Source organism: Zootoca vivipara, chromosome Z1 (assembly GCF_965207765.1).
Source record: "Zootoca vivipara chromosome Z1, rZooViv2.hap1.1, whole genome shotgun sequence".
Classification (NCBI taxonomy): Eukaryota; Metazoa; Chordata; class Lepidosauria; order Squamata; family Lacertidae; genus Zootoca; species Zootoca vivipara.
This window is the reverse complement of record NC_142583.1, coordinates 33,983,787-33,995,802: the sequence shown is the minus strand read 5'-3', so window position 1 is coordinate 33,995,802 and position 12,016 is coordinate 33,983,787. Positions and strand designations below refer to the sequence as shown.

Sequence of the window (12,016 nt, the reverse complement as noted above, 5' to 3'; positions counted from 1 at the left end):
AGCAGGGCCTTGGATCCAGTCGAGCAGTTGTTATCTGATTTTTAGCTTATCATTGATTTTAATTAATTTTTGGATATTTTAAATGTCTATTTAAAAACCTTTTTTACTGACAATTTCATTTTCTCAATGACTTTGAGGTTTTATTACAACCAAACAGTATAGAAACCTTGTGAAAATAAAATCATAGCACAATTTCCAGTGAAATTACTGAGTTTTCCAGTATGGACCATGAAACCGCCCAGCCTTGTTTGACAGGCCTGGAGAAGGAAGAAGATGAAAGGTATAATAAAGATGCTTTCATTCCTTGTGCATTACCTGTTCTGTTTCCAATTCTAGTCCATCTGCTGCCCTTAATTATCATGTTCCAGGCAATTTCTAGGTAGCAAACATACCATCTGTTGTGTCTGTCACCCCGCTGACTTTCTGTATCTGTGGTTTAACTAACAAAGGTCTAGCTGTAATTAATTTTGGCTCCATGAGACAGAAAAGCATTTCCTTATGGAATCCCATCCCCTCTATAAACAGCTTGATATTGGCCTGTATCCAGGCCTCCCTTTGGGTAGCATGTGTTGACAGAAGAATCCCTGATAATCCTGGGTAAAAAAACAAGCATCCTTCCTCAACCCTTTGAATCCTGGGTTTTGACGTGGTTATGGGATGAATATGCTTTTGTAATTAGGGTGAATTATCTGGGCTCTGAGATTGACAGAGGGAAATACATCATCCAAGTTGTTTCTGTTATATCTGTCTCTTTCCACCTGCCTTGCCTCGCCCCCTCCGGCCCTGGGACTCCTCATAAGGAAGCTGTGCCTGGAGGAAGAACTGTGAGGGGAGAGGCTCCATCAGGCAAGGCCTCTTTCCACCTGCCTTGCCTCGCCCCCTCCGGCCCTGGGACTCCTCATAAGGAAGCTGTGCCTGGAGGAAGAACTGTGAGAGGAGAGGCTCCATCAGGCAAGGCCTCTTTCCACCTGCCTTGCCTCCCCCCATGGCCCTGGGACTCCTCATAAGGAAGCTGTGCCTGGAGGAAGAACTGTGAGGGGAGAGGCTCCATCAGGCAAGGCCTCTTTCCACCTGCCTTGCCTCGCCCCCTCCGGCCCTGGGACTCCTCATAAGGAAGCTGTGCCTGGAGGAAGAACTGTGAGAGGAGAGGCTCCATCAGGCAAGGCCTCTTTCCACCTGCCTTGCCTCCCCCCATGGCCCTGGGACTCCTCATAAGGAAGCTGTGCCTGGAGGAAGAACTGTGAGGGGAGAGGCTCCATCAGGCAAAGCCTCTTTCCACCTGCCTTGCCTCGCCCCCTCCGGCCCTGGGACTCCTCATAAGGAAGCTGTGCCTGGAGGAAGAACTGTGAGGGGAGAGGCTCCATCAGGCAAGGCCTCTTTCCACCTGCCTTGCCTCACCCCCTCCGGCCCTGGGACTCCTCATAAGGAAGCTGTGCCTGGAGGAAGAACTGTGAGAGGAGAGGCTCCATCAGGCAAGGCCTCTTTCCACCTGCCTTGCCTCCCCCCATGGCCCTGGGACTCCTCATAAGGAAACTGTGCCTGGAGGAAGAACTGTGAGGGGAGAGGCTCCATCAGGCAAGGCCTTCTTCCACCTGCCTTGCCTCACCCTCCAGTCTGTTTTTCAATTTGTATTGAATTTTTTTATGCACTGTGGCTTGCTGTTGTTTTATTGATTGTTATTTTGAAATTATTTATTGTAAATGTTAAGAGTGGGTTTCTGTTTAATTTTCATATGCTGATATTATTCTATACTATTCTAATGATTGTTGAGCGTTACATTATTTGATTTCTTATTTTAAAGCTATGTTTTATTATCACATTTTTTATTGCATTAGATTGTTATAAGGGTGTTTTGTATTTCATTAGATTCTGTTTCTTCAGCTTGTAAACCGCTTTGAGTATTGTATGATAGAAAGGCGGTATACAAATTAAAAGTGATGATGATGATGATGATGATGATGATGTAGCTTCTTTTGGATCATCTGGTGGAAGCATCTTCATTTAAAATGAAGCTCATGCACTTGAGAAAGGTGCAGAGTGAAGTGGACTGGGGAGATCCACATTTGCTTGTACAAGTGTGGTTTTTTTGTTTTTTTGAAAATCATTTTTATTTGACTTTACAAGTGCAAAGTAGTTACAATACCAAATGCATATCCATAAAATGAGATTTCTCTGAATCTCACAACTCCCCCGCCCCGCCCCAATTCCCTCCATGGGTCCTATTGTCAACATTTCCAACTGCATATTATTTCATAGTCTATATTTTGTCTATATTTTGTATCTATCCATTGTCTAAATTTTGTATCTATCCATATTATCCGTAATATTTGTTACTTTACAAGTGGTATTAAAATCCTGCTAATGTTTTCATCTGCTTACAGTGGTCTCCTAAATAAATTATAAACTTTTCCCATTCTTTCTTGAATTTCTTGTCTTCTTGGTCTCTGGGTTTCCTGGTCAGTTTTTGCATTTCAGCATAGTCTAACAGCTATGTTTATAGCTATGTTTATAGTCTAGCAGCTTAATTTGCCATTCTTCTCTGGTAAGGACTCTTTCTTCTTTCCATCTCTGGGCTAGTAGCATCCATGCTGCTGATGTCGCCTACATAAAAAGTCTTTTCTGTTCCTTTGGGATGTAGGTTTTTTAACAAAAGCTATTTAAAACATTTTTTTCACTTCATTATATATCATTTCCCAGAAAGCCTTTATTACTTTACAAGACCTTCTTTTTCTTTACATTTCCAGCAGGTATTTGTACTTGTTTTATACATTTTGCTAATTTACTAGGAGTTAAAAACCACCGGTACATCAGTACAAGTGTTTTTAAGGTCTGCACTGCTACTCATTTGGGACCATGACAACACACATGCCAACCACACCCGTCTGGGCAATGCATGATTGAGGTCAATCCAAAGGGGGGCTATGCACATACACCACCTTAGTGGGCTTGGGAATCCTGGTCAATCAGGGTTCACCCCCCCCCTGGCAGGAGCCCTGTGCACATACTGTATATCTTATCTGTTTGTTGGTCCCAGCCAACTAGCACCAGTTGGCACCAGCCATCTACCAATCATCATCTAGCACTGTTGTTGTTGTTCAGTCGTTTAGTCGTGTACGACTCTCCATGACCCCGTGGACCAGAGCACACCAAGCACTCCTGTCTTCCATTGCCTCCCACAGTTTGGTCAGACTCATGTTGGTGGCTTTGAGAACACTGTCCAACCATCTAGTCGTCTGTCATCCCCTTCTCCTTGTGCCCTCAATCTTTCCCAACATCAGGGTCTTTTCCAGGGAGTCTTCTCTTCTCATGAGGTGGCCAAAGTATTGGAGCCTCAGCTTCACAATCTGTCCTTCCAGTGAGCACTCAGGGCTGATTTCCTTCAGAATGGATAGGTTTGATCTTCTTGCAGTCCATGGGACTCTCAAGAGTCTCCTCCAGCACATATCTGCTATCAAATGTTGTTTATCTATTACTTTTACACTTCACTTCAAATCTAACTCAAGCAGAAAGAATAGGAGATGCAGTGTTGCAAAATAAGTCGGTTTATGAGCCGAGAGCAACTCTGTTCGTCAAAGGAGCCTTTACTGAAAGGTTAAATAATTTTGTTCTATTATTATTACCATCCTGCTCCTCTACTGTATTTTGTAAACTGAATTTTGCCTTCACTATTTTGCTCATTCCATTACTCAGTAGCCCAGGCATTGTTCTAAAATTGGAGCAATCAATATTCATTCAGTTGCAGGACTGCCTCAAGCTGCATGTTGCCCACCCACCCACCCAAAAAAAGCATACTTCTACAAAAATGAATGCTGCTGATTATCTGATTTATTTTGTTATTATATTCTGTTCCTCTTGTCTAACCATTCAAGCCAAGGGTAGGAGTCTGTCTTTGACCTTTGTGTCTATGAATGTATTCTGCTACATCTCATTTGTGCTTACTTTGAATATTGTGGGATTGCCTTCTTAAACCACCTTTTTAAAGCAGATCTTAGGGCTGATTCATAGAATCTTGGAGTTGAAAGGGACTCAAGGGTCATCTAGTCCAACCCCCCTGTAATGCAGAAATTTCAGCTAAAGCATCCATGACAGATGGCCATTCACACACTTGCATTATTTCATGATTCTGAAGTGATTGTTTGAATCCTATTATCCTGTCACGTGAGATAGTGAAAGTTCTGCCTAGTGATACTGTATATTCCTGCGTATAAGACTACTTTTTAACCCAGGACAATCTTCTCAAAAGTTGTCTTATATGCCGGGTTGTATTTCTTATACGGTGAGTATATCCCAAACTCTATATTTTAACTGGAAAAGTTGGGGGTCGTCTTGTACGCCCAGTCATCTTATACGCCGGAATATACAGTACTTGGTTTGTGATGGCCATGTCTCACAGTAACAACAACAACAACAACAACAATTTATTACAGTCAAAGACCAGTTCGCATAACACAATAGTGACAGCGTTCATAAAGATAAAATATACAATTAGAATAAAGGTAAAGGGACCCCTGACCATTAGGTCCAGTCATGACCGACTCTGGGGTTGCGCGCTCATCTCGCATTATTGGCCAAGGGAGCCGGCGTATAGTTTCCAGGTCATGTGGCCAGCATGACAAAGCCGCTTCTGGCAAACCAGAGCAGCACATGGAAACGCCGTTTACCTTCCCGCTGTAGCGGTTCCTATTTATCTACTTGCATTTTGACGTGCTTTCGAACTGCTAGGTTGGCAGGAGCTGGGACCGAGCAACGGGAGCTCACCCCGTCACAAGGATTCAAACCACCGACCTTCTGATCAGCAAGCCCTAGGCTCAGCGGTTTAACCACAGTGCCACCTGGGTCCCACAATTAGAATAGATTACAGCAATAGCACATGAGTTAAAACTGAAATACACACATACATCCATATGACTGAGATTTGGGCTACCATAAAAATTGATCCTAAGGCGCCCCAAGAGGGTGATCTGTGCCTACAAATCCGGGCACAGAATCTGGCTACCAGCCAGGTCATCTTGTGATCTTTGCCTAAGAGGAGAGAAATAAGTTTAGACTTGTCTGGAAGATCGGCGAGCCTCTTCAGCAAAGGGTCAATGGTTTCTCTTTGAAATTCAGCATAAAAAGGACATCTAAAAAAATATGTTCAGGGCTTACTATTTCCCTTAATGGGCAGGCGCAAAGTCTCTGTGCGTACAGGACTCTTCCATAGGAGCCTTCCAGAACCAGTGAGGGCAAGACCAAGCTTCTAGCAAGAGTGAAAGCCCTTCTTGCATTTCTGGATGCGAGGAAATCGAGATATGTTGCTGGAGTGGCTACGTATCTCTCATTTTCTCATGTCTCGCAGTGTTTCAGCCCTATTGTGATAAAAGACACCTATGAGAACACACCATTTATTTATTTATTTATTTATTTATTTATTTATTTATTTTATTTGCTTGCTTGCTTGCTTGCTTGCTTGCTTGCTTGCTTGCTTGTCATCAAAAGCCAAAATTCTGCAGCCAAATCACCAGTCTCTGCCAATTCAAGTCAATCATAAAAGCTGCAAATTACAGACGTTTTGTTTTAAGCCTTCATTTTCTAAACCATGAATAGTTCATGGAATATATTTCAGAATAGAAACAGCAGAAATTCATTCTAAATTATGACATGACATTTTTTTAAAAATAATACTCATAAAGCAAATAATAAAGCAAATATTTGAAAAGGGGGGATATGTTTATGTCAAAGCTGTTGGTTTCATTGGGTTGAAACCAACAGCAGTGACATCACTGTCACAGGGTTAGAAATGTATGAACCAATGAGGCAGAGAAGCATCCCTCTTATCTTTAAATGTGCAACCTTTAGATAATGGGGGGAAACTGGAATGGTTATGGTACTAAAATGCATAATGGAATAGGCTTGCGTTTTTAAAAAAAAGATAAACAGAAGTTTATCAGAAAGGGTTGACTCATCTACCAGGTAACCAGCAAAGTTAATCAGGGAATTTGTATTCTAGGCTTTTTTTAGCATTTACTTACAAAATGCTTAGACCAGTTTTATTCCGTTTTTCCTGTACTTGGAGACCAAAACACATCGCCAAATACCAGATACGTATCAGCTTCAAGTTTAATTGTAAAACCTGCCTTAAAATTAAGGTCACCTAAGGCAGAAATGCAGAACTGTGGCCCTTTAGATATTGGATTCCTTTCATCCCTGACCATTGGCCATGCTTAGCTGGGTCCAAAAACATCTGGAGGGTCACAGCTTCCCAGTCACTGATTTAAAGGCATATTGAACCTAGTCTAGCCTAGGAATTGAGGTGCTGCAAGCAACTTTCTCTGGACCAAGTTGAGCTGGATTCTTGTGCAGTTCATTCAGCCACAGAATGCATTGTATGTACAAGCTAGTAGTGTATGTATGTATATGCTATGACCAACTCTACTACAGATACCCTTTTCTTTCAATAAAAATAGCCAACAAGGTAACCAACAAAATGGCACAATGAGGCATTTTATCTGTAAGGACTCAGCTATACAGCTGCAAATAAAACATTTTAAGTGTGTTTTAAGTGTGACACAAGATGGCGATGGTGGGCCTTATGGAAAATTCAACGTACAGTGGTACCTCGACTCGCGAACGACTCGATAACCAAATTTTTCGACTTACGAATGGTGGTAATCTTACGAATCTCTCGACATCTAGAAAAAAACTGTGGCGGTTTTAGATAGGGATTTTTCGACTTACGAATTTTTAGATAGGGTTGCTTCGACTTACGAATTTTTCCGTTTTCAATGCATTCCTATGGGAAATCGCATTTCCAATGGTGTTTTTCGACTTACGAATTTTCCGACTTACGAAGGTGCCTTCGGAACGGATTAAATTCGTAAGTCAAGGCACCACTGTATTTTTAAAAATGTTTTTTTAAAAAAATTAAAAAGCATTTTCAAAAAGATTTTTATATGTTTATAAAGATTTTTACAATACCTAAGTTTGTAAAGCAAATTTCTGTATACATCAACCTAACAAAACATATCACCAAGCTTCTTGGAGGAAACCACAGAAATCACTGTTGCCTCATAGTGAACTGGGTTTCTGGTTGTCTTACAAAGTAGAAAATACTGTGTTTCTTTAACTGTAAGGAAGAGCCTACATTTGGCAAGGTCAAACATTTGTTCCTTAAGCACTGAGACAAATAGACAAGTAGATAGAACCTTGCCAAGTCAAAAGCAGTAAGTAAAACCTGGAAATGAAACAGACATTCCTCATTGTTGAAGAATCCTTGAAAGGCACATTAATTAACCAACTACTATCCATCTGGGACGCGGCTGGCGCTGTGGGTTAAACCACAGAGCCTAGGGCTTGCAGATCAGAAGGTCGGCAGTTCGGATCTCTGTGACGGGGTGAGCTCCCGTTGCTCTGTCCCAGCTCCTGCCAACCTAGCAGTTCGAAAGCACCTCAAAGTGCAAGTAGATAAATAGGTACCACTACAGCGGGAAGGTAAAAGGCGTTTCCGTGTGCTGCTCTGTTCGCCAGAAGCGGCTTTGTCATGCTGGCCACATGACCTTGAAGCTGTGCGCCTGCTCCCTCGGCCAGTTAAACGAGATGAGCGCCGCAACCCCAGAGTCGGTCACGACTGGACCTAATGGTCAGGGGTCCCTTTACCTTTATCTTTCTGAAGGATGGGGAAATAGTGGACTTGGACACCCAACTCCCAGCCATTGGCCACGTGGACTATGGCGGATGGGAGCTGGAGTCCAACAACATCTGGAGGGCACCATGTTGTTGGTCAGGTGTCATTATGAAGGATAAAGGGCACTGTGTGTCTTAAGTTTACTTGTACTGGGGGGGGAAACCCACAAGTGTTTTAAGGTCCTGTCCTTTTTCATACAGCACTGCTAGTTTATTTGAGTTTGGAAGGTTAGGTGTCCCAGAAGAGAAAAGATGTAAACACCTGGCGACTGTCCTGACATCTACTGGCAGGTGAAAAGGAACCATCTGGGATGAAGGCCATTGCCTAAACTGTTCTCATTCTGTAGTTCCAGAGTCACTCAAGCACATTCCCATTAGCTTCCCATGTCATTTGCCCAGGTAAAATAAGGTTTTTACGTCCCTTTCTATGATTTAGTCTGAATTTGAACCGTGGTTTGAGGAAAATAAGAAAAGAATATCTCATTTAATCTTGAAAAGCAGAAGATATAGGCACAAACATTTTCTTCTCAGCACTGATTTGAGTTGAGGGGAAAATATTTAAGCACATTATTATTTATAATGTGCCAATGAAGCACATTAAAGCATTAAGCAATGTCTTATATTGCAGCAGGTGTGAGTTTAGCAGTTAACCTTGGTTAAGTGACCTAAAATTAAACTGCCCAGGAAGAATATATTCACACCGTTGGATTGACTTTTCCTAATAAAATTCAATTTATTCCTAATCTAATTAACCCCAACTCAGAATTGCCACTTTTAATTCACAAAAAGGAGAGGTGAATGCAAGCAGATAGGTTAGGGAACTCCCTTTCGTTCTAAAAATGAAGCCCATGATGAGTAAAGACATCTTTTTTTTTTCCTGAGTGCCATACAGACATCAAAGTGAGCACAGACCTGGAAAAAATCACCTTTGTATCAATGGCCAAGACGGAAGAGTTAGTGGGTATGTTCTGATTTATATTCATGATGTTCTGTCCCCTGATGGTTGCCCCAAATAACCATATCATATCTTCCCATAGTCTTCCAAATATCTTGGAAGAACTGTGATCACTGTACTGCCATTAATCAAATGTTCTTGATGTAGGTTTCATACAGCATCCGAATCATGCTCTGCCACTGAGCTATGGCCCTTCCTCACACCTGGGACTTGGCAAAACAATTATGGAATTGTCTATTGGTTGCTAGCTAGCAAAGAAGGCTGGCTATAGCTTTGATTCCACTTACAAGTTTCTGCGACAGAAAACTCATTAAATTGTACAACTGAAATAAATGGTAGTGGAAATCTACACATTTATTTATAACTTGATAAAGTATAAAATACTGTATTCCATCTATTCCAATAATCATTCTGAAGAGCCCGATATTCTTGCTGCATGTATATTGGAATCTCTTTCCAAATATTTTGTTTCATTGCTTTGTTTGTTATTGGTTGATGAAAGGAATCATTTTAAAATTGAACGGCTAATGTAATGATACATTTCAGCCAACATAATTGTGGTGCCCGAATTTAAAAATAAATAAAACGGTTTAAAACATTCTTCCAGCTTCAGAAGCAAAGGCTCATATTTTTAGAAAGTGTGAAATTATTCCTTTCAGTATTTTCCATGCTCTCATCTCTAAACACAACATGTACCAAAAGAACAATCAGACAATGTGTCTGGAGGAACCTCTCCAAATTTACACTATGCATGAAACTTAAAATCTTTTTTGACTTTTATAATATCATGACCTGGCTAAACTAAATAAAAATGTATCTAAAAACAAGCAATCAGTGCTGGAGATGCAAAACTTTAAATGCAAAATATATTTCACAAACTGAGCTACCTAAGCCAAGAGGGTCCAGCCCTTCAGATAAATTAATAAGCTTTTGTCCTTATTTGAACCAGTGTTACTACATGAATTCCTTTTTACAGACAACCACTATACGGTTGTTGAGTGGCCATTTTGTGAAAGGCCCTACAACACCAAAACAGTAAATATAAACAGAGACTTTGACATATTTTACAGGGTCAATTGTTATATTGTCAGAGGGCAAGTTCTAATCAGTACAATTATAAAGTGTTGTAAAAGAGCTGAGCCCTCAGCTGTTCTTTCTGTGAGAGGAGAAAGTCTCAGAATCCAGGTATTCATTTGGGAAGGCAGATAATCCTCAAATAATCCTTTTATTTTTAAAGGCACCTCCATTTGTCTTGTTCCCTCTCTGTTTTTTGCTCATTTGTCTAGTCTTCCACTTTCCTGTGATAGCTCGGTCAGTAGAATATGAGACACTTAATATCAGGGTTGTGGGTTCGAGCCCCATGTTGGGAAAAAGATTCCTGCATTGGACTTGGTGAACTCTGTGGTCTCTTCCAACTAGTCAATTCTATGATTCCTTTCTTCCTGTCTGTCTGTCTGCCTGCCTGCCTCTTCTCTTTCTCTCTGTTACTAAAAGTTTGGGGAGGTTGTGAGAGCTGGCTCCTTGGTGGTGGTGGTGGGGAGTTTAGAATAAACCCTGCTCTGGAGAGATTCAACACATGCATATTTATCACTCACTATCTAATTTCTTGAAGTCTTAGCTGAAGAGTGGCAGCTGAAGAGTGTGCTAACAGTCTCCACTGTTATTGTGGTGTGGTACACAACTTATGTGAATGGTGGCCTGTTTCTCACACACTGGAGGCTTGATCTTGCAGTCAGTGAGTGATGAACATGAATGTGGTTAACACTTTACTCTAGGGATTTCCAAATGATATGAGTACCTTTGATTCTCTTCAACCTTTCTCCCTCTGTGTATTTTGCCATGCTTCTTTGTATCCTTGAACATGCTTCTCATTATTTTCCAAAAAGGCCCTTCATTCTCAAGCCCTTTTAATTTAAACCCAGCTTTTGTGCAAAACATTTCATAGGCAGCTGCATTATACTGAATCATAGAAACATAGAATTATAGTGTTGGAAGGGACCGTGAGGGTCACCTAGTCCACGGGTAGGCAACCTAAAGCCTGGGGACCGGATGCGGCCCAATCGCCTTCTCAATCCAGCCTGCGGATGGTCCAGGAATCAGCGTGTTTTTACATGAGTAGAATGTGTCCTTTTATTTAATATGCATCTCTGGGTTATTTGTGGGACATATAGGAATTCGTTTGCTTTTTTTCCAAAATATAGTCCGGCCCACCACATGGTCTGAAGGACGGTGGACCGGCCCACGGCTGGAAAAGGTTGCTGACCCCTGATCTAGTCCAACCCTGTGCAATGCAGGAATCTTTTGTGGGGCTCGAACCCACGACCTTGAGATGAAGAGTCTCATGCTACACAAAGTGAGCTCTCCCAGCACAAATGAGTTAAATCCAACCCAGCCTGTCTGTACTGACAGCAATTCATATCTGAGACAATGGGTGCTTCCACCTGCAACTTAATATTGCAAGCAGGGTGTAGGCAATGATATGAAATACAGGCTGTCGTTTTGATGCCAGTTACATCATGCTGTGAAAAATGTGCATGCATTAGGAGCACTGATCTCATCAATGAACATCTATATGAAAGCACCTAAAGACTACATTTCTGGCCCCATTAAACTCAATAGTAAAAATTCATATGGCTTTAAGATAAGGTTTCATGTACACAGGTTCCAAGTCTTTGTAAAGGCTTTTTTAAATGGTGTTGCAGTAAGATGGGTTCTCCATTACAGAGAGCACGATTTGCGGTGGGGGCTGAAAAACCACGCCTGTGGCAAAGGTGGGGGCATGAGTGGCCACCGTTTGATTGGATATGGGCTGTTGTTGGGCATATTGGTATGTTGCAATTTGTAAATCAAACCCTGGGGGTATTTAAGCTTAAACGTTGGATTTTTTGTACCCTTCACTTTGGCTGCGTTTCTGATCCAGTCGTCCAGCGCTCCGCATGCAGCCGCTTCTGGCTTCCACAGCCACTTGCTGTGGAGCCTTTTCGGCCCTGTGAAGCACTTTTGAAGGCGTCCTTGGGGGCTGGAGCGCGTGATCGGGGGAGCGCCATTTCGCGGGCTGCCCGCTCCCGGGCTCCGCTTGCTGTGGAGCCTTTTTCGGCCCATTAGGCATTTTGGGCGGGCTCCGCTGCGGCGCCTGGGGTTTTTAACGGCTCGTGTAGCTGTTTGTCTAGCTTCCCCCCCCCTGCGGGCTGGGAGCGTGCGATTTGGGAGCGGAGCCTTGTTTCGGCCAGTTTGGCAATTTTGGTGGGCTCGGCTGCCGCGCCCGTGTTTTTAGCGGCGCTTTCGGCTGTTTGTTTAACTCCCCCCCCCTGCGGGCAGGGGGTGCGCGATCTGGGAGCGCTATTTTTAGTGCCGCCCGCTCCCGGATTTTGCTTTTGGAGGGTGCTGCTGGGTGCTGCT

At 42.5% G+C, this 12,016-nt stretch overlaps 1 long non-coding RNA gene across 1 annotated transcript in view; it reads right to left on the bottom strand.

Annotated features, from left to right (window-relative positions):
* LOC148687328 (uncharacterized) overlaps window positions 1-12,016 on the bottom strand; it is a 48,250-nt gene that overhangs the window by 17,901 nt on the left and 18,333 nt on the right. The gene's annotated exons all lie outside the window — the stretch shown is intronic.